Below are 6,000 nucleotides of genomic sequence, written 5' to 3'. Positions count from 1 at the left end.
CGCACACACATGCGCGTGCACGCATGCACACATGCATACACACGCACACACGCGCACACACACACACTAACTAGTGCTCTTGGGTATCTATATTGAAAGCTGCTCAGGGTAAGGAGAACCAAGAAGAAAATCTTTCAAGTAACAGGAAAAAAAAAAAGGAAAGAGAGAGAGAAATTCATGAGGGGAAATATTAGAGAATTAAAGCATAAATCCAATGGATGCAATATGCAAACAGACATTCAGAAATAAAAGAAGGAACAGGTTATAATTAAAGAATTAAGAATTTTTCCCAGGGCTAAAGAAAGACCTCAACAAGTTCCAGGAAGGACTGATTTAAAATATATACACACTATGGGGGTTCCTTCAAAAACTAAAAATAGAGCTACCATATGATCCAGCAATCCCATGCCTGGGCATATAGGGCTTGTATCCAGAAAAGACAAAAGCTCGAATTCAAAAGATACATTCATCCCAATGTTCACAGCAACACTATTTACAACAGTCAAAACACAGAAGCACCCTAAATGTCCATTAATAGATGAATGGATAAAGAAGGGGTGTGTGTGCGTATATATATATGTATATATATAAATAATATGGAATATTACTCGGCCATCAAAAACAATGAAATAGTGCCATTTGCAGTGACATGGATGGACCTGGTGATTAGCATACTAAGTGAAGCAAGTCAGAGAAAGACAAATAGTGTAAGATATCACTTATATGTGGAATATTAAAAAATAATACAAATAAACTTATTTACAAAACAGAAACAGACTCACAGATATAGAAAATAAACTTATGGTTACCAAAAGGTAACAGGGGGAGGATAAATTAGGAATTTAGGATTAACAGAGACACACCACTATATAAAAAATAGCCAACCAAGGACCTTCTGTATAGCACAGGGAACTGTATTCAATATCTTATAATAATCTTAATGAAAAAGAATTTTAAAAAGAATATATGTAAACACATTTATATATATATTTATGCATGAATCACTTTGCTATACACCTGAAACATTATAAATCAACTATACTGAAGTAAAAAAATAAAAACTAAAACACATATATATGTATATATGCACACACCTCAAGGTATATTCTAGAAATTCCTAAACTACAAAGATAAAGGGAAAACCTAACAAGCAAAGCATTCACAAAGAAGAAATGGGTTGTCTATTAATGAGATTGGTAAGGAACATCCCAAATGCGATGTTAGAAGACAGATTGGCATCCAAATACCAATGAGAGAAAAGTCTTGCAGTCCAACTACCCCATGTTGAACACAGATTTGTGGCTATGCTAAGATTCAGAAAATACATCTAGTTAAATAAAGATTCAAGGAAAGATTTCCAACCAAAAGTGAATATGAACAGAATAGTCAAAGGGCGGGCCTGTATCAGCAAAGTCCTGAGTTATGTGAATAGAAATGACTGGCCAAAATTTTATTATTTTATAAAAAATTGTGACTGTGTATAGAGCACTTTCGGGACTCAAGATACTGATCTAAACTGGACTGTTTATCTCCACAGATGGTTTCACAGCTCCTTTAAAGTTAATTTGGAGCTACAAATATAAAAAGATAGAGTTTACACTATGGAGAGAATTTTTCTTCTCAAACAAAAGCTGAAATTAGGACAATGCATCATAATTCATTTTTACTTAGTAAATGGGCATAAAGATTAACCCATAAACAGGTATGTGTTTGTCAAAATCAAAATTGTGTATCTAAAAACTGAGATTTCACTATGTATAAATCATACCTCAATAAACCTGCATTTAAAAATAGAAAGTCCTCTCCATATTTTTAAGTAAGTAATCCTAATGAATAGATTCAGAGAAGGCAATGGCACCCCATTCCAGTACTCTTGCCTGGAAAATCCCATGAATGGAGGAGCCTGGTGGGCTGCGGTCCATGGGGTCTCTAAGAGTCGGACACGACTGAGCGACTTCACTTTCACTTTTCACTTTCATGCATTGGAGAAGGAAATGGCAACCCACTCCAGTGTTCTTGCCTGGAGAATCCCAGGGACGGCGGAGCCTGGTGGGCTGCCGTCTATGGGGTCGCACAGAGTTGGACACAACTGAAGTGACTTAGCAGCAATGCATAGATTAATCCCTCGCTCTAACGTAGGTCTATTTTTCAATAGCTATATAGTTTAGATAACTTGTCAAGATACTTAAAGAATAAAATTATGTCTTAGAAATCATCTCTATTTTTCAAGGAAGATGCAAGTAACATGTGCTGCAAGTAACATGAAACAGTGACTCAGCTAAATTAAATAAGGAAATCTGTTGCTCAAAGGTCTGGCAACTTTAGCTGCAGTAAGTCAGTGGTCTGGCTCTGTGCCCTGAGGGTCTCCAGGTGCGTGTACATCAGTGTCAGAAAAGCAGTGAAACACACGTAACAATGCCAAACAACTATTTCTTCTTCAATTGCTTTCTTAAGAGCAAGCAAACAGGTCCTCCTGCCACCCCACATGACTTTCCTTCCAATCTTACTGGCCAGAATTAGATGATATGCTCATTCTTTTTTCTTACTGTGGATAAAACACACAGACACACACACACACACACCAAGTTACCATCTAAACAATCTTTAAGTGTACAGTACAATACAGTATGCACTGGGTCGTTCAACAGATCTCTAGAACTCTATCTACATCTTGCACGACTAAAAAGCTATCTCAGTGAACAACTCCATATCTCCCTCCTCCTCCACCCCTAGCAACCACCACGCCACTTCCTATTTCGATGAGCTTGATTACCTATTTCATATAAGTGAAATCATGCAGGATTTCTCCTTTTTGTGACTGACTCGTTTCACTCAGTACAATGTCCTCAAATTCATCTCTATTGTAATGTATGACAGATTTTCCTTCTCTTTTAAGGCTAGATAATATTCCACTGTATATTATGCATCACATGTTTTAAAATCTGTTCATTGGACATTGGGGTTGCCTCCATATCTTGGCTATTGTGAATAATAATAAAGTTGTTGTTGTTTTGTTCAGTTCCCCAGTTGTGTCCAACTCTTTGTGACCCTGTGGACCGCAGCACACCAGGCCTCCCTGTCCCTCACCATCTCCCAAAGATTGCCCAAGTTCAGGTTTATTATATTGTTGATACTGTCCAGCCATCTCATCCTTCGATGCCCTCTTCTCCTGCCCTCCATCTTTTCTAGCATCAGGGACTTTTCCAACGAGTCGTCTGTTCGGATGACCAAAACATTGGAGCTTCAGTTTCAGCATCAGTCCTTCCGGTGAATATTCAAGGTTGATCTCCCTTAAGATTGACCGGTTTGATCTCCTTGCTGTCCAAGGGTATGCAAATATCTCTTGGAGATTCTGCCTTCAATTCTTTTGGATATCTACCCAGAAGTGAGATGGCTGAATGATATGGTAGTTTAATGTTTTTAGGTATCTCCATGCACCATTTTATAAGCCCACCAACAGTGCACAAGGGCTTTTCTCACCTAATGGCTAACACTGGCTATGTTCTGTTTTTTGATAATGGCCATCCTAACGGGTGTGAGGTGGTATCTCAGTGTGGGTGTGATTTTAATTTCCCTGATGACTAATGGTGCTGAGCGTTAGTCATCTGTATTTCTTCATTGGAAAAATGGTTAGTCAAGTTCTCAGCTCAATTTTTAATTGGGTCATTTGAGGATTTTTCTTTGTTATTGGATTGTAAGAGTTCTTTATATATTCTGGATATATATTAAGCCAACCATCATGTGTGCATGATCAGTCACTAAGTCACGTCTGACTTTTGGCAACCCTGTGAACTGCAGACCACCAGGCTTCTCTGTTCATGGAATTTTCCAGGCAAGAATACTGGAGCAGGTTGCCATTTCCTCCTCCAGGGGATCTTTCCAACCCAGGGATGGAACCCATGTCTTTTGCATTAGCAGGCAGATTTTTTACCATTGAGCCACCTGGTAAGCTCCAGACAACCATCACCAGGATGCAATGGTTATTGGGGAATCTGTTACCACAGGACATATGTGTCTCACTTTTGTTTTACATCTCAGTTTCAAATTGAGAGAAGAATTCACTAAAGACATTATCACTGGTCTTATTTAAGCAGATACATATAGACAGGCAAGGTATAAATGGGAGGACACTGGATAGAGCATCAGGTGACCTGAGTTTTTAGGACTTAGAAATTGCTAACACTGCGATCTTCTTAAATCAGTTTATCTTTTAAAACTATCTGTAAACCAAAGGGTGGTTTCATAACTCCAGCTTTAATTATTAACCAGGGATCTGGGTTAACCATTCATTTAAGATAGTTTATAAGCCTTTTGTAAATGTGACATCAAATTGTTGGGTAGGTAGGTGTGGTCAAGTGTGGATCTCTATGGATATAGGTTTGTAAGTGACAGTAAGTATCTATGGGCAAGGGTGTGTATGTGTAGATATAGGATTATAGGTAAGAGTGGGTGCGGGTTGATAAGGGCAGGGTGTGTGTGTGTGTGTGCATATAGAATTATATGAGGGGGTGGTAGGTCAAAATGCAGAATAGGTAAAGGACAGGATGAATCTCAATCAAACACATGTTTGATCATTTTAATGATTTATGTTTAATAATTTAATGATTCATTTTAATGATTTAATAATTTAATGATTCATTTTAATGACTTATATTTGTGTAGGATATAAACCCATTACTAAAGTGTTGCAACTACCTTTTCTAGTTTGTATGTGGTCTTTATTTTGTTAAGGGTAGGATTTTGTTAACGTTACAAAATTTATTGGGTATTTTTTGTTTTCATTAAGAGGACTCTTCTTTCCTTTTAATGTTCACTAAAAAATATGACAATTTATACACAAAATTAAAGAAAAATGTCCACAAACTCAACACCTAAGGATAATCACTTAAACAACTCAGTCTACAGTCTAGTTCTATAGAGGGAGAGATATGCAATAACATTGTACAGCCTACACACCTCTCTATAATAGATTTAAATGCTCTCATATTCTATTAATGATAATATAAATAGGTTACTTCCAAATTCACTCTGAGACCACCATTACCCTGATACCAAAACCAGACAAAGACACTACCAAAAACAAAATTAAAGGCCAATATCTCTGATGAATATAGATGCAAAAATGTTCTACACAGTATTAGCAAACTGAATTTATCAATATATAAAAAAGTATCATTCATCCTTGATCAAATGTGATTTAGTCCAGTGATTCAAGGATGGTTTAATATTTTCAAATCAACGCGATACACCACATGAACAAAAAAAAGCATAAAAACCACATGATCATCTCCACAGATGCAGAAAAACCATTTGACAAATTATAACATCCATTCGTGATAAAAACTCACCAAAGTAGGTACAGAGGGAACATCTCAACATAATAAAAACTATTTATAACAAACAGCTAACATCATATTCAATAAAAATAAATAAATAAATAGGGCATGATGATGATTTGAAAGCTCAAGAACTCTTCAGGGAGGGCTGAGTGTGAAGCAGGGACTCTGGACAGACACAGAGGCATAAGGACACCTAGAAGTCCTGGGGCTGCTCTAGATCCTAGAAGGAAAAACCAGAAAGGCGCATGCAATGGCCCTGAAGACAAACTGCTGAAATTTTGCCTGTGCAAGCCGCTTCAGTTGCGTCTAATGCTTTGCCACCACATAGACTGTAGCCCACCAGGCTCCTCTATCCTTGGGATTCTCCAGGCAAGAATACTGGAATAGGTTGCCACACCCTCCTCCAGGGGATCTTCCCAACCCAGGGATGGAACCTTCATCTCTTACGTCTCTTGCATTGGCAGGTGGGTTCTTTACCACTAGCACCACCTGAGAAGGAAATTTTCCCTAGACGTGCTTAAAAATCCCATTGCATGCTATTTTAGGTTTGGCAATCAATGTTAAGTTCCCAGCCTCAAACTCAGAAACAGTTCTGTAACTCCTTGAGTCCAAAGGACACTCTCCTCCCCTTTAGACTGCAGTCAGTGATGTACTGGTAAAT

Source organism: Cervus elaphus, chromosome 18 (genome assembly GCF_910594005.1).
Source record: "Cervus elaphus chromosome 18, mCerEla1.1, whole genome shotgun sequence".
In the NCBI taxonomy this organism is placed as follows: domain Eukaryota; kingdom Metazoa; phylum Chordata; class Mammalia; order Artiodactyla; family Cervidae; genus Cervus; species Cervus elaphus.
The sequence above is the reverse complement of the archived record's forward strand: the minus strand, read 5'-3'. Positions refer to the sequence as shown.